This window comes from Uloborus diversus, chromosome 6 (genome assembly GCF_026930045.1).
Source record: "Uloborus diversus isolate 005 chromosome 6, Udiv.v.3.1, whole genome shotgun sequence".
NCBI lineage: Eukaryota > Metazoa > Arthropoda > Arachnida > Araneae > Uloboridae > Uloborus > Uloborus diversus.
This window is the reverse complement of record NC_072736.1, coordinates 103,984,617-104,005,624: the sequence shown is the minus strand read 5'-3', so window position 1 is coordinate 104,005,624 and position 21,008 is coordinate 103,984,617. Positions and strand designations below refer to the sequence as shown.

The following is a 21,008-nucleotide window of genomic DNA, read 5'->3' as shown; positions in this document are numbered from 1 at the left end:
TCTCATATGCAAAATTTTAAAAGGGGGGGGGGGGGGGCTCAAAAAATTTTCCCCACCCCATGGTTTAGCAGAATCTTTTCCCCATGGAAATCGATTTCAATAGAGATTAGATATTAAAATTTGACATTTTTTATAACTTATTCATTAATGGCTGGAAAAGAAATTTTTATAATTTTTTCAAAGAAAAAAGTACTAAAAGCAAGGAATTTTTCATTTCTAAGGAGAGGGGGCTGGGGCCCCCACTTGTCCTCCCCCCATATGGGCGCACTTGTTGTGTAACTATCATATATTTTATATCATTTTTGGAAATTCTCAAGCGATCAGTTGTGAAGTAAAAACAAACAAACACTATGAATCCACTATTATATTTTGCGTCTAATGTGAACAAAAGTAGTATATTTATTCAAAAGAGAAAAAGAAAAAGAGGATAAATATTGTAATAAACAGATCGATCATTTTGGAGCTTGAAAAAAAGCATTCGCCCCACCCCCTTCCCCTGGCTTTAAGAAAGATAGGTGGGCGCGGTTTTTAATATTATATGCATTTTCCCTCTTTGCCTCCCCCTTTCGAAAACTTTGAAATGACGGGCCTGGTTTTAAAAAAAAGCAGGCCCGTCATTTCGAATATTTCCGAGGGAAGGGTTAAATGTTAAATACACAATGCAAATATTATTGGAAAGCAACAAAAACCATTCCCACTTTCATGTAAAAAAAGTTAGTTTTTCAAGGACAGGGGCTGGAGGGGATTAAATGACCCTTCCCCTGACCCCCCAAAATGATGGGTCTGAAGAAATTCGGTGGTATAGTTTTAAAATTCGCTTTGAAGTACAGTATTTGAAGAGACAGGTCTCTTTTTCTCGTAGCAAGACGGGGATAAACTGTCTCATTTTTTCCTCCAAACAAACAGCCAAAATGATAATGTGAGAAAACAGCTTACCGCAACCTTCAAGAAGGAAAACGCCAAGTGCATCACATTCCACAGCTTAGCCGAACGCCTACACAACAACACTCTTCACACTCCAGAAATTCACATTTCCTCACTTTGGCGGCAGAGTGCGAGCAGAATTCACACAGTGATAATGACAGCTCCTGAAAATTTCACCGGCGCTTATCCATGCAGTGATATTGAGCTGCTTTACAGCTCGCTGAGGCGATGCGATGCAGTGCTGTAAAAAGGAGCACGACCTTTTTTTACAGCTTGTGAGTCATTGCGTCGCTCGTTTGCTGCCGCCTTTAATTTTTTTTACCCCGCTTTCATGCGGCCAGTGGGTTCTGCGTTGGGGTCGATTCGTAGGAATGGAGAGAAGTCGCTCAATACTCCGCGCGGAGGTTGCCGAGAGCCAGGGATTTTCGTCGCCAAGACTATCGCCAAGTAACCCTGTCAGTCATCTTCAATATTTTGAGGGATTTTCACAGGAAAGGCTAAAAACATATTGCAAGCAGAGGCACCGGGAATCCTTTGACGGCAAATTTGGAAACAATATTGCAACATTGAGATTATTTCTTCTAATAAAAAAATGTTTTTAATTGTTTTACAATGATGCTTAATGTTCCTTCTCATTAGATGTTATGGATGTAGGATATGTGTGCGTGTTCGAATTTAATCATTCGCTAAAATTAAAATTCCATTCGTCAAATTGAGAATCCCCCCCCCAAAGTTTTAGTTTGGGGGCCCCCTGATTACGATATTCACTCTAAATTTTGCTTTTTCTCACTATTGTTTGAAATTAGTGTTTTTTGAATTTGCAGTAACTAAAACAGGGTGGTGACAGGAACTGTGAAAAAAAGTTCCCTGACTTTTCCCTGATTTCCCCGATTAAGTTCACCAAATTTCCCTGATTTACATTACCAATGATAATGGTTTCCTTTCTTTGCTCTACTTGAAATCCATTGTATATTTGTATAAAATGCAGTATTTTAAACGTTTTAAGTTGTGTAAAGTTGATGAACTAAAGATATATTTTAAAAGATGCTACTTTTTTAACAAAATGGTAAAAAAAACGTATCAAGTCAATTTTTTTTTTTGGGGGGGGGGGGGGAACTACAAAACAGTATATTACATTTTTCAAGATTAAAAGATTATAGAAATTTTTTTTTAAATACTTTACTTCCAGAAACCACTTAGCGTAAGAATTTTAAGAAACTATTAAAATCACTCTTAAAAACTTATGTGAATTTATGGTAGAACTAAAAAGTTATTGAAATTATTTTTAACTAAATTTTCAAACAGTATAATAATTGTTGCAAGAATAACAAATAATAGTGAAAGAATAGAAGCAATGTAGTTATTCTTATATAACTAATTGACATATTTATGCAAAACAGATGAAACCTTTCTACATCCGTTCATAGAGATCTTTTTTCTAATCAAGAACATAGGTTTTAATGAATGAATGCAGCATTTTAACAATAAAAAAATAAAGATATTTACTCAAGTACACAAGTTAACTCTATTTCAAATGATTTAAGCATGTAACAAAAAAAATCTTAGCTTGCTTTAGTAACAAACTTTGAAATGCAAGGAAAAAAAATTCTTTGAACAGATAATTGGCAGAAAACGTGTAGGGAATTAGAATACTTAATTTTGTAAAGCAAAAAAAAAAAAATCTTCATAAAATCAATTTTCACTGATTTTTTGTTATTTTTTTCGAAGTTCCCTGATATTTCCCTGGCTTTTCCCTGATTAATAAAGTTCCCTGACTTTTCCCTGATCTCCCTGATCTGTCGCCACCCTGTAAAATATACCGTCCGCGGCAAGGACCTCGACTTGCTCCCCGTGCTTTCTGCGGAGTTTAGTTAACAGTGAACAGAAAACGTACCCTCAGCCATGAAGTTTGTTAAAGACTGATAATTGCTTTAAAAAAATCTTTGTATCCATTTCTGGGTGGCTGATTTTTTATTCAGGAAATGCTCTTCTCACCTTTTCAGCATAATCTGCAGAAGACATCTTGATTGCTCATAGTGTCAACAAGATTCCAATACGCGTGAAGTTATTGAAATTGAAGTGAATAGTTGTCCAGTCTAATCGGCCAGGGGCACCCCGAACTTAAACTTTTGGGCCCGGCAGTAATTCTTAATTTTCCGAATGATGATAATCCTGCCGAATGGAACTACAAATTTTGCCGAATCGTCAGACAAAATTTGTCGAATAATATGGACATTTTTGGAAGACAACAGTTACCTCTCGTGACCTCCCATCGGAACGTCCCTGTACCCGACACGAACATGAATGCAGAATCCTTTAGTCTTCAGAACATATCCTCAAGATCCCCAGGTTTACAATCGATGGGAACAGCATAAAAACATTTTCTACCGAGTTCTCAAAGACTTTTTTTTTTTTTTTTTTTTTGAACCAACGAAGAAAGTTCTATGTGGAAAATGTCTGCAGAACATAAACTAATGATTACTCGCTAGGTAATCAAGAATATTCTAATAATATATATAACATTGATCATTGAATGGCAATAGAATTTGAAATGATGCGTTTGTTACCACTGGAAACGTCATCAGTTCTTCGGTAGAATAATTGCGGTTGACTCTATAAAGAAAAAAAAAAAGATCGTCCACTACAATCTCGGAGTTGCTTTTGATTAATTAGAGTATACTTAATGAAATGAGCACATGATGTAAACAATATGCAGGGAATAAATCCATGAAGATTGGAAAAACTGACTCTCTTAGTACATCTTTTTAAATAGCAAATGAAGCCTGATTTTGAGTCTGAAGATTTAAGTCCCCGAAAGCTTACAGAGAGCGACCGCTGTTGACAGGTGCGTAATTCGAGCGATCAGGGGTGTCTCCCCACCCCTAAATTTTAAAAACGTAATAAAATTACGACATTTTTGTATGTATTTTATTTATTCTTTTTTCCTTTAAAATGTATTGAACACAACACTTAGCTCCCTAGCACTCTCGAAAATTTTGAAAAGAAGGGCCTGACTGTTGATGGTACACATATTAAAATGTAAACTATGTGGTAAACTATGTTTCCCAAGAAATATGAAGAATTTTCATGGAAGAAAAATAAGAAAAAAGTTTTTAAATGAGACTTAATATGGTATTTCACTACATTTTTTTTTTTTTTTTACAGTTTTAATATATATTTCTTTTAACAGGGAAAAACATTTTTCACAAAGCGCTTGCCTTGGCATAACAGGTTGCGAGCAGCTTTAGTTTTAAACTTACTTTCAGTGATTTACATGACAGACTTATTAAAAAAGTAATACCACACGTTATTTCAAATACGTGAGACATCAATTATTAGTAGGGGAATGTGGTGCAAAGTAAAATAGCGAGCAAAATGAAATGATGAAATATTTACTCTTGCTTTTAGCGCTACCTATTTGGCAATATTTTAAGTATGTAATAACCACATGTAGTCTATTCCAGTCAGAAAAAAAAATACCGCCGCAGATTAAGGTATATGATAATACAGGTAATTTTATAAAATTGATACTCAAATTGTAATATTTTGTTGCAAGTCAAAAATTATTTTTGGTATAACAAAATGATACTGTTCTTGTTTTTAACATTTTAAATATTAATCGAGACCTTCTAATATTGGGTGCAGTATTTATTTAGTTAATATTAAGCTTATTTGTATTTTAAATATTTTGTACAATTAGTCAAGTACATGCGGGGCAAAGTGGATGGCGCACGGGGCTTGTTTCGTTTACTCATTCAATTATTTATTAAATCACTTACGTGTTCATTAATTAATTTATTTATTTACATTTCTTCATTTGGTAATTCGATCATTTATTCATTCACTTATTTTCTTACTCATTTACTATTTTTCGCGCTCATTTAATTGTCTTCATATATTAATTAATTAATTAATTTAGTTATCCATTTATTCATTCAGCCTTTTATTTACTGATTTATTTGATCAGAAATATTTCTTATAATCGAATGGAAAATTTTTCATTAGTAAAATATTTATATTTTTCACTTTAAAATATAATAAATAATGAAATATTCAAAAAAAAATAAATAAATAAAATTTTTAAATAATGAAATTTTTTCACTTTTTTTTTTCAAGGCGCAAATTTACTGCTAAAAATATAAAATAATGCTTCAATGCAAGTTAATTATACAATATACAATGTTCTTTCTTTATGTACTGTAATTTTCAAAACAAATGTCTCAATTCGGTCATTTTGAAAAAGCTCAGTCATCTTAACTATTTCACTTAAACCCCACATTCCCCAACTACTGACTGAACATTGGAAAAAGGAAAGTCGAAGAAATGAGCAAATATTTATGGGGATGCAACTTTTTGAAAAAAAAAAAAACTTTTATCACATGGAAAACTACTTGATGAAAATTAACACACACAAAAAAAAGTTTCAATCTCTTCCATTGGTTTTAAGAGCTTTTTTTTATTTTCAAAAACCAACGTTAAAGTTTTCGAACGTTAAAGTTTTCGAATCAGAAAAACCTTTACTTGTTTTAATGTTTCACGTCATGAGTCGTTTCCTAAAAAGTTTGATCGAAACAAATTCGACTGTTAGGTCAGGATTTATACAGGAAATAAATTACTCCCTGCTGGCCTTATGCTGCTTGTAATTATTATTGCTGTTATTATTTCCTTTTTCAAATTTTGGTAAAAGGTATTTCAAATTAAAAAATAAAACAAGGAGATTAGATATCCTGATAGTGATCGATTCTTTTATTTTCCAAGTGAAACTACGTATCTCTCTCAAAAGTTGTTAGAGAGATACAAACATTTCTTGATCTCATTATCCTACATCCATATTCTAAAATCAGCATTTTTGTGATACATTAAGCCTTCTTTATTTTTCCTCCCCTTTTTTTCCTTTTACTCATATCAGAAAGTAGCTGAAAAAATAGGGTTTTGAATTTCAAATTATATAGTAGCTAAATTACTTCGCATTTTCCAGGTTAGTTGCAGCAGTATTATTTCAAGAAGAAAAAAAAGGTTTTAAACTTACTTTTACAAATTTCCAAAACTTTTATCAATAATATCTACTCCCTCCGTCCCAAACTAGTCGCTAAATTTAGGTCAAAATGTTGTCCCAAATTATATAGTGATATTTGAATAATTTTGGGCTAAATATTGAAACTGATGACATAATGATTGTATTTAAAAAAAATTTCAGAGATTTCTGGGTGATGTGTCAATAATCAACAACGAGCACTAACCAAGCATTCCCTCCTTACATCAGTACCGAATTAGTTTCAAAAATCCATGGTTTGGCGCGCTTTTCAGATACGCTTCATTTTCCATGAGCTCTTCCACCAGTAATAGCATAAAACTATCTTCTAGCTAATGAATCGTGAATTCATTAGAAAGCAAGAGGATATTTCTGGTATACTGGTGGTAAAGTCAGGGGAGGATACAAGAGGGCCATAGGGGTCATGACCCCCTCCCCCTGACCCGTTCACAATATTATCCATCATCCATCATTATTGTATGAGCTCATAATTTAATGCTTGCACACAAGATGGATGGATGGATGCATACTAATTATTACACATTGTGTTCAAATAATTTATGAATAAAATGTTTTAGCTGTCTTTTTAATTTATTAATCGTCTATTCAAGTAAATATTTGAAATAATCATCTTTCATTGCTTCTGAAATTAACAAAATTCATGCCCTAACAGGCACCCTTATTCCTAGCCGATTTGGTACTTTTTATTGACACACGGAACAGTTCTAGAAATTTTTCATGACCAAAACTCTGCATGACTCCCCGAAAACGCTACTGTTTGACCGCGGATTGTATGTAATTTGGCAATCTGTCAAGTAAAGACTATTCCATCTAAATGAATCTAGCAGGGGAGAAGGGAAAATAACGATGGGATTTTGATGCACTCGGTTTAAAATGTCTCTATTATACTTTATTCATTTATTGTATTTCTCTAAAATAAAATAAGGGAAAACAAAAATAGTTACCATGGTAACAACAAAAGGAAAAGAAAATATTTTCATTTCGTTCAGGAACGTAAAAGCAAAATTGTAAGCTCAAAACTTTGTTGCGGATAAACAAATCAATTCATTTTTGCCGTGAAAATATAGATCGAATATACTTTAGATTAAAAAAATGTTGCCGAGAGCAAATTTTCATTTTTACAAAACTAAGGCTCAATAATAGAGAGGCAAAAGGCACATCTGTAACAAACCAACTAACACCCCTATAAACTAATAGATAGGTCCATTTCCGCCTATAAACCGGATATTAGCCTTTCCATGCAGGGGCTGCAAATAGGGGGTTCAAGAGGGGGCGGTCGCACCCCCAAAGTTTTTGAGCAGAATGGTAGAAAATGGATGAATTCAATTTATGTAAGTCGGAAATCAATGTTCATTAAAAAAAATCTCACTCGTTCTCAGTAACTATTTGATGAAACTCAACACATTCCCAGACTAGAAAAAGTGTTTTTCATTATTAGGATGATGACTTAGAAATTCATAAAGTATTTTCCGGTTTTTTCACAACATAGAAAACTAATAGAGAACCATGGTTAATTTTAACTAAAGAAGACATTTCTTCATATAGGCTAAAGATTTCATACTTGTGTGCCCACAGTGTAACGATGGTATGTCCAATAGGAGAGGCTCGTGCAAAGTGGTGTGGCAACATGGTTTTCACAAGAAAATTAATTCCTTGATATCTTACATTCACTTTTACGCTCATTTTTAAAGTGTATATTTATTTAATGAGTGTTCATCGCTTTCTTTTGCTACAAACATGTTTCAGCTGCTCAATGCATTATCTGCTTTCATAGAAACTTCTTAAAAACGCATGTGCTTATTGAATAAAAAAAAAAACATATCAACAAATACCTTTTATGAGGTTCTATAATGCAATCTCGGAGTGACACAAGATGGACTTAAAGAGTTGAAGCCATAAAAACATTTCTCTTTAACTTCAAAGCAATGATTTGACGAATGGAAGAATTACTGCAAAACGATTCTTTCAATATTAAAAAAGCTCTGCCCTTTAGCATGTATGACTTGGTTTGAATTTTTATTCAATTCGTTTGTGTTGAGGAAAGTTTTTGAAAAATGCTTTACTCTATTAAAACATCTTCAATCCGCTACCCTTAATTTCCGAACTATTCAAGCACCAATTCAATCTGCAATTGATCTGTGCGTTCATTCTACCACAGTTCAAGCTACAAATGAAACTGAAAATAGATTTTACATAGATGTATATTTCGCTCAATCGTGAAACTTAAAAAAAAAAAAAAATTCTTCCTCCAAGTCAACTTTAAAAAGGCGCTGAAAAAAAAAAAAAAAAAAAAGACAAATTCACATGATGATGTGAAGTCAAACATTGATTTTTTAAATATTTTGTATGAGGTAATAGATTCAGTTTCGAATGAAATTAACTCAAGATTTGATGATAATTATTTTTCTGTATGGTTTTCTTTATATTATCTGGATTGGATTTTTAAAAATAAAATGTTTCAATTCTGAGTAAAATTTGTAGCATGAAGCAAGAAAACTTACAAGCAATATACCGACAGATCGGTTATTATATCCAGAGACTTTAGTTTCGTCTTTGTTATGGACTTCTTAGTCTGGAATAGTGGATAACAGAGCAGGAGGCAGATGACATCTCATTGAAGCTGAGAGCGTCGACGCGACTAGATTACTCAATGATGAAAAATTAAGCCCCTCACAATTTTTGAAGTTGCCTGTGTGATTTTGAAGAGCAAGACATAAAAAGTATTTTCATACATAACTTTGTTACTTCAATTATTTTTTAACTATTACAATCTGCTCAGCTGGTAGAGAAAGATTTCTTTTTATGTCTCGGGAGGTTAGAGAATTATTTTCGAAGCACAATGGGCAAAAAATAAATAAACCTTTTCTATTTAGCTGCACTGTCAAAACAGCATGACACTGGGTACTGATAAATTCGTAACACGATTCCCTGCTCTTCCGAATTCCAAAAATCATGCATTAAAACTTTTCCAAAAGGTATAAAAATTTATTATCGTGATGCTTTGTATGATAACTTATTAGGAAATAATCAAAATTTTAATTGCTTCTAAACACTAATTTTTATTCACTTTAAACTGATTTTACGACCACTTCCTGTTAGCTAATGTGTGTTTGGTATCACACTGTGGTAACACATATTCAACTCGACCCCCCAAATGAAATGCTGAAATGCCGCCCCTGTTTCCATGTAATCGATGGTCAGACAGTAGTCTGTGTCCGCCTCAGGGTAAAGTCTCTACAGAATGCGGAGGGCGCAAACTCTAAATTTTTCAAACTAATATGGTTTCGGTTGCTGGTTTAAGGAGGGTTACTGGTTAAAAAAAAAAAAAAACTATAAGTATTCATAATCAATACAAAAGTATTCAAATGTAGCCAGTTTTTACTTCCTTTTACAAAAAAGGAAGTATATTCGCTAAAAAAATTTCACTCAAATTCGGCCTTAATTTCCATTTTGCTCACCCCCTAATGAATATTGAGTTTTTGTTTCGACTCGACCACACGTGCATGTGTACCTAAGAACGTATAGACGCCCGAAATATCCATTTTGACGTTTCCCGAGTTAATAACAACGAGTTTTCTCGTGACGTCTGTATGTACGTATATGTATGTGCGTATGTGTGTATGTATGTCGCATAACTCAAGAACGGTAAGTCCCAGAAAGAAGAAATTTGGTACATAGACTCCTAGTGGGGTCTAGTTGTGCACCTCCCTTTTTGGTCGCATGCGGGTGCTTCTAAAGGGGTCTTTTGCACCTTTTTGTGGTGTTATAATTTGGAGGACACTTCGCGATTTACACTGGTGTGCAAAAATTAAGGACGAAGTCGAAAAATTAGCATATCAGCTGAACGAAGAGGCAGTGCGGACAGAAAGACCAATCAGGAGATTAAGTAAGGTGATGTACGGTAGCACATGCGCAGATATGCAGGCAGACGTAATGGGGTAGTGTCTGAGTAGTATAAAGCATGTTGTCGGTGTAAGATCAGTATTTCTGGCAAAGAGATTGCACGCCGTATAGCAGTTAAAATCACACCGAGTTGCTGCCTCAGCGAGAAATGGCGAATAATCAATCTGTTAGACGACATCTGGATGCTTTTAACCGAGGTCGAATCATTGGGAAGTCGGAGGAAGGCCGCAGTGTGACAAGTGTGGCTGCAGAGTCCGGAATTGCTCACAGCATCGTTTCACGACTTTGGAGACAATTTCAAACTACAGAAACGGCTATCCGGGGGTTCAGTAGTGGTCGTCCACGAGGAACCACACCCGCAGATGACCGGTATTGTCTTACAGGCCAGAAGAAACAGGCGGCAGACAGCGGGAGAAATCGCTAGACACACGACACAGGCGACTGGACGACCGATATCGCGTTTTACCGTGGCCAGAAGACTGCACGGTGGTGGTCTGTTTGCACGACGCCCTATACGGTGTGTACCTCTAACGCCTGCTCATCGGAGAAGGCATTCTCTGTGGTGCCGGGAATACCGGAATTGGAGAGACAATGAATGGGGACGAGTACTCTTTACAGATGAGAGCAGATTCAGTCTGAGTAGCGATTCTCATCGCATACTCATCTGGAGAGAGCGGGGAAGCCGCAATCATCCCTCGAACATCATTGAAAGGGACAGGTATGGAGGTCGCGGTGTTCTCGTTTGGGGAGGCATCATGCTTGGTAGTCGTACAGACCTTCACATCTTCGACGCAGGTTCAGTCAATGGGACCCGTTATTGTAACGAGATTCTTCTTCCATATGTGCGTCTTTTCAGAGGCGCTATGGGTCTGCAGTTCCTTTTCATGGACGACAATGCACCATGTCATCGCACAGTAGCTGCCGAACAGCTTTTAAAGAGTGAGGATATTAAACGTATGGATTGGCCGGCACGATCTCCGGATCTCAATCCCATCGAGCATGTATGGGATTTTCTAGGCAGCCGCTTGGCAGCTCGTACCTTACCACCAGTAACGATTCGGGAGCTTCGATTGGCGCTGCAAGACGAATGGGCAGCAATGCCTCAACAACTCATTGACACCCTCATTCTCAGCATGGGCAGACGCTGTGAAACCTGCCTATCAGTCGGGGGAGATCATATCCCCTACTAAAGACCGGATGTTTCTTGCTGGACACCCATCACAGGGATGTTTCGGCCTTCAGTCGCATTGCGCTCCATGCTTCTTTTTCAATAAAGCTTCTTTTTATCCCTCTGATTTCTCTTTTAGTAAGTGTTGCTTACATTACACATGTCCTTACGTATTGGGGATCTTACGGTATTAAATGTGTTGATTTGGAAAGCTTTTGTACACAGTTATATTGAAAAAACCGTCTCGTCCTTAATTTTTGCACACCAGTCTATCTCCAGTCTGGTTTCAATGTGGCCATTGTTGGTGATATTTAGAGAGCTAACTCTTGAATCACATTAAAATTGCAGTAATGGAAAAATAACATTATATTGGTATAAAAGAAATTCATGTGATCCACACATCAGCTCGTTTTTTTTTGGGACGGAAGGAATAATATTTAAAATAACTGATAATCACAAATATTTTGCACACAATAATTTGAACAACACTACATATTAACTGGAATAACGTTGAGAATTTCGATTGTATTTATTCCAGCTCCTTAGTAACTTAGAGATTTCATGACGCTCCTTTTGATCTTTGATTAGCATTTTTTGCAATCAATGCTTGTTGATCAAATCGCCGACACTTAATCCAAGCGAGTTACAACCAGGTAAAAGAGATCATGGTCACGCAGTTTTATCTCAACTTCTTACTTATTCAAAACGAATTCCAAGGTAAAGACAAATGATATAACCGAAGCAAAAATGAATAATTAATGTGATGAAACATTCCTTCATCAAAACGAAACAGTATTTTCAACATGAAAAAGCACGTGGTCAGTTCGTCGTTTTATATTTCAGTTCGACTTTTAGTTAATATCATTTTTCGAAATAAGAATGATAAGTTTCTAATGCGACACAATTCTAGCTTTTGGAAATATGCCAAATTTAATTCATTTTGCTTCAGAAGGATTTATTTACATCTGGTGTGTAAAAAATTAGATAAAATTAGGACTGCGACATCTATGTCGATGCTTTCGAAACATCGGAGTTTTTACCATCGATTGGGCAGTGGTTTTGAACCTGGGTTTTCGCGGTACAGTAGGGTTTCCTGGAACATTGACAAAGTTTGTGCAAGTGATCACTAAAATAGCTGAGGCGAGAGTTCCCATGCAAGACAAGGTCTGGACAGGAGTAAAAATAGTTATATTGACATGATAAAAATTAATTTTTCAAATTTTATCATTATTATCATACTTTTTAATATAAAAAATAAGAAAAAGGATCCAAAATTTTGCGTAAGATGGGAGCAGGGTTTAATCTCTGACAAAAGAAGTGGGGAAGCCTTATTGCCTTAAGAAATTATTTTAATGCGTAAATAGTGAAAATTCTGCCAAATATGTAAAAATTCACATAAAAATGAAAAGGGGTTCAGCAGCTGAGCTTACGTGGGTTCCCAAGCAACCTGGACAGACGTAAAAATATACTCATATGCTGAAAATTAATTTTTCAAATTTTATTAATATTACTGTTTAAGCAATTATTTTCACGAGCTGTAATTTTCAGGAAAATGAAGATTTCGGTCATTTCGCGAGATGAAAATTTCACGAATTCTAAATATAAAATAAATTTTATGAATAAAAAATATTTCGCGATTACGACCGGCCCGCGTAAATTAAAGCCCCGCGAAAATAAGTGCTAAGTATTGCACTGCTTCGAGCATGTATGCTAAAACTAGAGTGGTGCCCAATCTTTTTTCTTTTTACCTCCGCTTATCAGCACCTGATATTAAAATGAATCTCGCGGACCAAAAGTCTTAAAACTCCATTACTACAGTGTTTTCCAATAGATAAAGTAGCAAAACACGGGAAAGGAAGAAAAGTCACAAAGCAAGAATTCTTGTTATCATTACTATATGCTTATTTTTAGCATGAAAGAAGGCATGAAAGAAGGCTTAACGCATCTTAAAAATAGCGCGAAAAACAGAAAAAAGTTGAAAAAATATAACTTTTGAGTGATTAGTCCGATTCGGATATTTTTTTTTTAATGGAAAGATCTCGGCAAGGACACTTCATTCCCATATTTCATTTTTCGATTTGTGCAATGTTTTGTTCAATTTTGAACGGTTCAAAAACTTAACATTAGCACTAACTTGGAGATTCAAGGCAAATATAAATCACGAACATAGAGGCGAATTTGCTTCAAACAAACTTTGTAGGAAAAAGTTTTTGAAGAAAAGAATGTATAGAAAATATCTTTTTGATTAAAATAATTTTCTGTTCAATTTTGAACAGTTCAAATCCCCTTAACATTACCGCCTAAGGTGAAACTAAAAGTCAATATAGATCCCGAAGTTAAAGGCGGATTTACTTCAAACAAATTTTGTTGGAAATAGCTCTGGATGACCAGACTCCTGGAGTGTTAGGACAGTCAACTCCAAATCAGACTCCTGTATCCGAAAATTAGTCGGACTCCGACTCCACGACTCCTTCGCTTATAGGCAAAAAACTAGACATGGAGGGGAAGTGACTGACGCACGACTCTTGAAAATTTAAAGCCTTCTACTCCAACTCCGACTCCTTTATCCCAAAATAAGTCCAATTCCGACTCCACAAACAATGGCAGACTTGCGGACTTTAAGGGAAAATGATCAATTCTGAATCCGAGTCTTTGAATTAAGAACCTTCGTCCAAAATCCGACTCTTTTATCCCAAAATGAGATTGACTCCGCCGTGTCCGCAGCCACGGTTTTTACTTTGAAATAATGGAGTGGTTTCCTTCAGTCAAAAGTACTACTTTTAGTCATTGAAATTGATAGAATGAGCAAAAAAAAAAAAAAAAAAAATACATGGACCCAGAAAATTCTTTCATTTTCCCAACAGTTTTTTTTTTAAATGTCCGACTTTTCAAACAAAGCGTGATCTTTATGACGTCACAAATTATGCAATTCGGCGCATCCTTCTGTTACATTTTTATGTTATGATAATCAAGCAGCGAATTAAAATTGCGCTCTGCGCTTGCTATCAACCATATCGTTGCCAATACACGTGAGTAAAGATGATTTAAGTAATTTTTTAAAAATATTAAACTTGAATAAATTATTTAAAAAATGGTCAGGTCCTATGTTTTTAAGCATGCTCTTTCAGAAAAACATACTTTTAAAATTTTGGAAAGACCCCATTATTGTTGATATGATTTGTTCTTATTTTCACGCTAAAGTTTTAATTTACGTACTCGGTGTTTGGTTGAGAAATTCGGAATCCTTTATGCTTTTTCTAAAGAAATACGCAGACGATTTTTTTTTTTTTTGATAATGAAAATTATTTCTTTGATTTGACGTTTTGTTGTTTTTTTTTATTTATTTTGAAAGTACATATATTCATTTTTTAAACTATTTTTTTCGAAACAGGGGAACGACACACATTTTTATTTTTATTTATTTATTTATTTATTTATTTATTTTTTTTTTGACATTAGGTATTTATTTTAATGAGCTTCTTATTTTTCATTCTGTTTTTTTTTTCTTTTGAAAACGATTAAAGATTTTTTTTAATGGAAAAAAATATATTTGCCACTTTGTTTAAAAAGTGCTACTACTTTATTTGTTCGTTTATTGATTTTTAACGCATCTATTTCTTCGGATGAGCTAGGCATATTTTATTAATTGAAAATCAAGTTAAAGTGTTAAAAAGTTACGTTTGAAATGATTTGTGATTTTAGCTAATTTTGGGAATATTGACCAGATACAAGAAAGACGATATTAATATGCAGGAAAGTAGGCTCCTTTAGTTTTGGACGGACCTTCTTGTTTTAATAAGAAGTTTCTATCTGTTTTTTAGTAATCAGTTTCTTATGGCTCCAAATTTGCAATTATCATTCTTATTGCAGAAGCGAAGTAGACCACATGGATCTACTTCGCGGGCCGCATATCGCCTGCAAGCCGTAGATTGGGCTTCACTGCTAAGACTAAGAGAGCACTAAAAATGAAACATCTCGAATAAAAAACGCAGTAACGAAGGTAATAATTTTCCTCCCACGAACACCTACTGAACACCGAAAACGCCATTTCAATGTCAACTTTAGACTTTCACTTTCAAAAAAAAAAAAAAAAAAAAATTGTTATAAGAAATCAAAAATGATGTATTTTTTAATATATTTTATTACATAAAAACTTTGATATTTAGCAAAACCAGGCTGATTCTGCTAAAACAGTAAAGATTTTAGCAGAATTGTGCCAGATTGAAATTCGCTACCTGGAAAAAATCATAACTGTTGTCGAAATCTTGGTTTCATTAATATAATAACAAGATTATCTCAAAATCGGATGTGTTCCGAAGGGTTTGAAAGCAAGCGCTAAATCGCCAAATGATGTAAACCCCAGTTTCACCGACTGTAGAAATTGAGGGAGGTGTTCAGAAAAGTCCACTCGTGCGTCGTATGGGGGGGAGTGAGAACGCCGAGGGCGCCACGTTGAGTGGGGGTTGCCCTACCCTGAGTACTTAATTAATCTTCAAATAAAGAGGCTTTTGTACCAAATGATAAATGATTCTCAGAGCTATTTTAAAGTACTTAACAGAAATTGCTAAAGAAAAGACATATTATGACTCACACGCAAAAGAACAGGCACTTTTTAGTACAGTAGGGAGCTAGGCCCGTTATTTTTAGGATAGCGGGAGGGGGAGCAGGCGGGGGCTTTTGGTTTTAAGAAATATAATGTATTTATATAGGGGTGTCCTGCCCGCGAGGGGCAGACTGTGGCATTAAATTGTTTTAGAGGGTCGGGTGTTTTTAGCAATCGAGGGGGGTGCGGCACTTGCTCTTGAAGAAATCCTCACCCCTGGTGACATGTGTTTATATATATATTTTTTTTTTGTGTATGTTTTGTAGTTTTTTGTTGTTGATAATTGCATTGAATACATACACCCCACCCAGCACGGACCCGCCACCACCTGGTGACATCTCTGCTTTATCTTTTTTTTTTTTAATTTTGCGTTTTGTTGTTTTCTGTTGTTGATAGTTACATTGAATACATACACTCCCTCCCCCCCCCCGAAAGTTTGAAATGTCTGGAAAGTAGAAAAACTTTCCCGACCATGACTAAAAGTTCGTACATCCACGTTCTTGACAGCACTATTTTAAATATTTAAGCTCGAGCAATATGGCACCATTTCCAATTTTAGAACAAGACAAACAAGTGCTAAAACGTAAAAATAATAAACAAAGATATTGCTAGAGTTTTTTTCGAGGTGTGGATAGTGTGGAAAGAGTCCTTGACATTTCTAAGAGGAGTGAAATTAATTTTGGAGTAGTAAAACGAACGACACATTGTTCTATGATAATAGGGAAGACGGTAATTGCAGTGCTGCAAACTCGGAGAGAAAATGACAGACTCCGACTCCTCAAATTTTAGAACCTTTGACTCCGGCTACTTTACTCCAAAATCAGTTCGACTCCATGACTCTGAAACTTGGAGAAGTACCCAACTCCGACTCCGACTCTAGGAATTTTAAAGTTTTCTACTCCCAACTCCGACTGCGCAGCCCTGCGTAATTGTTATGTATTCCACTAAATATATATATGTATATATATACATACATATTATATATACATATAATAAAAATCTAACATTCTAAGGATACGATGGAAGAGAAAATCTGTGTGCTATTTTGCTTTTTTAACCTCTATAATGTCTGACACTGACACTTTGAGTTTTAAAAACATTAAAAAACATTCAAGTGTAATATTTTTTGAACCAGTGCGGTGGTGATGCTCAAGCTACAATAAAATTTTTCTGATAAAACAACCAATCACCAATGAGTTTACAAAAAAGGTTTGGGGGGGGGGCGGAGCTGTCAAGTAAGGATTCTTTTAAAATATGAATTCATGTGGATTTTTCTTTTCTTTTTTTTTTTTTTGGCTTTTTTTTTTTTTTTTGCGCCAACTTTCACTACAAACAAATTATTTCACTATGATTTTTTTCAAATTAAATCATAGCCATTTCGAGGCATTAAAAAAAAATTAATAATTCTTTCTTAGAAAAATTTTGTTGTTAGTTTAATTTAGCACTGTTGAACTTTCATACGTAAATATCAAAGTTTGAAACTGGCCGAACAGCCGTCACTCAGAGACTTAGGCTATTTCGGCCAATGGCACGAGCCCCGTAGTTCGGCCACACACTTCAATTATTCCTACATTTAAATTCGTCAGAAGCCAAATAAAAGATTTTTTTTTTTTTTCTTTGCAGGAAGTTTGAATTTGAAACATAGGATTTTTCGTGTAGTGTTCCAAAAATGGTTTGAAGCAATAAATACTGATGCTGATTATTAGGAAAAACGTTTATGAAAACATTACAAAACAAGTTTGAAATAAAAGAACCAAAAACTTCAACAAAAGACACAGTATTGCCTCTGATTACTGCTCTGATTTGATAATGTGTATTTTATCCCATAATTTAGATTGTTTGAAAAAGAGTAAAAAAAGCCTTTCAACACTTTTATCAGCAAGCATCATAGACAGCGGGGACGCAGTGGAAACATTAATCAGTTATTTGATTCGAACATCAACACTTCGGATGATAAAGTGATATGCTATTTTAACGACTAGCAAGAGCAATGTTGATAACGGCAAGCAGATTTCTTCCCTGTTTTTTTCTTTCTTTTTCGATGATGTAACACATCCAAAGGAAAACATTACAGCTTCTTTTTTAATATCAAGGCAAAAAAAAAACAGAGAAAAACAAAAAAAATATAGTAGTAGTCGGAGGATCATCATGACATTTTTAGCATTATATTTTTTTACCGAAAAAAATAAATAAATAAATTTAAATTAAATGTATACAGTACAACCTCGTTTATCCGGACTAACTGGGTCCATAGGCAAGGGTGCCCCCTCCTATGAGCAAGGACAACCTCCCTAAATATCGCAAAGACCCCCCCCCCACACCAAAAAAAGCAAGAGCCCTCAAAGTAAAAAGTACCCCTTAAATCACCCTCGTAAAATTTTCAATGGCGCAGACTGCGCCATGACCCCCTTTCCCCCCTAGGTGGGCACCCCTGCCGCAGGCAATCCGGATAAACGAAAAACCGAACAATCTGGGTAACATGGGAAGTAAGCAAAACAAATTCTTAAATAAACAGATGTACACCTATATAACAGCGAAAAACAATGCTTTGAGTCACGGGTGCCCGCAGAGGGGGGGGGGGGGGTATGGTGCAAGTTGCGCCACCATAAATTCTGGAGGGGGGAGATTTTAATTTTTTTTTTAATTTATTTGTTTAAACTTATTTATTGATTTAGTTTGTATATTTATGTTTATATATTTAGTGTATTTATAGTTCGTATATTTTTGTTCTTTATTTATTTAGTTTGTATGTGTCTATGTCATTGGCGTAGCACAGAACTTTTCTAATAAAATGTTAATTAAAAATAAATAAATAAAAAACATTTTTTTAAAATAAATAAAATAAAAAAAGAGAGATAAAAATTAAAAAAAAGAAGGTTGAGAAGAAAAATGGGGGGGGGGGGGGGTTAGGGCCATTGAACTTGGGGGGGGGGGGGAATGGGCATCTCTGCTTTGTGTAACGAATTAACAAAGGAATGTTTCGCGCAAACACTTTATCATCTGTAGTTCAGCTGAAGTGGAGTCGGACTGAAGCTCCAAAAAACGCCACCATGATGTTTGTTAGGTTTAGGTTTCTAGAATTTATTGCACGATCTATATAAGGGTTGTACGTTAAATCAAAATAAAAAGTAAATGCTGGCGCGCGTACAGTTCAGCTGTCAAAATTGAAAATTATTATTTTTGTGAATATAAAACTAGTCAGTGTACGGGCAAGTTCGACGAAAAAGTTCCTGTAAATCTTATTTTTATTAGGGTAGGTGGGCTCGGTGGCCAAACTGACAAGGGGCCAACCTACGCTCTCGGCGGCCTTATGAACGAATCAAAAACCTCAACTGTCCTCTATAGAACGGATCATGAAAAAAAAAAAAAAACGACATTTCCCTTCTTCAGAACATACATTCAAAATAAAAATCCGTTATGTGAAACACCGGCACGTATTTATTGCAAATCTTAACGGAACATTCAAAAATCAAGTTTTGCACGACAATTTTATGTATCGTATCTATCACTAACTTTTCCCATTTATTTAAACTTAAACAGTTGTTCAAATTGGTGAGCATCACACAGAATAAACTAATGGAGGAATCGTATAATAGTCCGTTGAAGAACGTATTGAACCACAGTTTACGATGACATTTTTTTATAGATAGACGTTAAAACTAAGGTATAATTACGAATTTTATGGCAACTAAACTGCATACAGAGGCACAGCTTTTATAGCTATACAATTAAACTTTAAACAAAATGTAACTTACAAGATCATTAACGGATCAACCCAATCACACAAGCCTCACTTACAATCCAGAACAAAAATAATTAGCAGATAGCGGATCTGAGATTGGAATTTCCGGGTAAAACCGCAAATGGTTTAATGGTGCATAGCTGACAATCACAAAAACATTTTCTATTATCTGGTTTAAAAAATGAAAATTATTATTTCTAAGTATGAGTATTTCACACAGCATAAATCACACCCATATTTAATACATGTTGATTTACCAAGTAAAATGTATCCATCTTATTGTTATTATTATTTTTTTCTTCCAATGGCTGGAGCAATATACCATACAGAATAAACATAGGCATAAACAAGCAAAAAAAAAAAAAAAAAGCACCAAAAAAAAAAACAGTATAAAACATGATAACAAATGATAATCGGAGATCAGCGCCCATCTAGAAATGAATAAATTATTAAAAATGTCAAATTTTAATGACTCTAATCTGTCCTGAAATCGGGTTCCACGGGGAAAATATTCTGCTAAACCACGGGGAAAATATTTGAGCCCCCCTTGCAACTTTGCATATGGGCACCCATGGTCTCTATTCAAATTATTCAAAATCTTTGTAGTACAGGCGTCCCTCGTATAATACGGTCAATTCGTTCCGTATAGTATCGAAACCATGTTAAACGAGACTTTTTTGTAAATATTTTTTTTACTTATTTTTTACACTTATTAATTATGTACATAGTAAAAATCATGTCAATATGTATAGTGTTGTATCGAAACCATTTTTCGTGTTATATCGAAACCGTTTTTCGTGTTATATCGAAACCATTTTTCGTGTTATATCAAAACCGTGTTATACGAGACTTATAGATACTGCAAATCAAGGGATGTCTACCGTGTTATATCGAAACCAAGTTTCATAAAAACAAAGTAAAAACTTTTTTTGGAGTCATCAAACATCAACAGAATGTATTAAACAAAACTGAATTTCCTTCTTTTTTAAAGATAAAATTCGTGTTATATCAAAACCATGAAGTATTAAATTCTAGTTTTGTACCGTGTAATATCGAAACAGTGTTGTGCAAGTATCGTGTTATACGAGGGACGCCTGTACTTGACTTTAATTCGGAGAATAAATGGCTCCTAAAGGATTTACGATTTAAATTTATCGCCAAGCACTGATAGAGCAACGAAACGAAAAAATGTGCTACCTTTCTAAAATTTCTTCATTTTTTACAAATAAAAATTTTATTTGAACGAAAAACATGTCTCGATCTATCAAGGAATTTTTTTATTATTACATAACATTTGAAGATATTAAAAAGAGTAATCCTTCTATATATGTAATAGCTATTGATCGAGTAACACTCCTGACGTCACAACAGTGAAACTCGAGCCACGACATGATAATTTGATAATATGTTTTGGTAATGTTCACAATGCACGGAAAGGCTTTATTGTCACAAGGCTAAACTGGATCTGGTCACTTCACTGTTTTACTGCTAAGACTGTGTCATTTCAGTGGAATGAAACGAAAAAGGGGTCAACAATGAACGCTATCTACTGGAGTTTCTGGTTCATCCACTGGAGTTTGAAGTTAAAATTTCAGCTATCAAAATATCACCAAAC

General features: G+C 34.7%; 1 protein-coding gene across 2 annotated transcripts in view; it reads right to left on the bottom strand.

Annotated features, from left to right (window-relative positions):
- The window catches only part of LOC129224432 (SH2 domain-containing protein 3C-like), a 102,220-nt gene that overhangs the window by 76,232 nt on the left and 4,980 nt on the right, over positions 1-21,008 (bottom strand). Inside the window, exon 1 of one of the 2 annotated variants that reach the window (XM_054858887.1) lies at positions 937-1,269. The exons of the other annotated variant lie outside the window; for it this stretch is intronic. The gene's annotated coding sequence lies outside the window, so the exon portion shown is untranslated. Of the gene's footprint in view, positions 1-936; positions 1,270-21,008 lie in introns of those variants that run through there. 2 annotated transcript variants of the gene reach the window in all.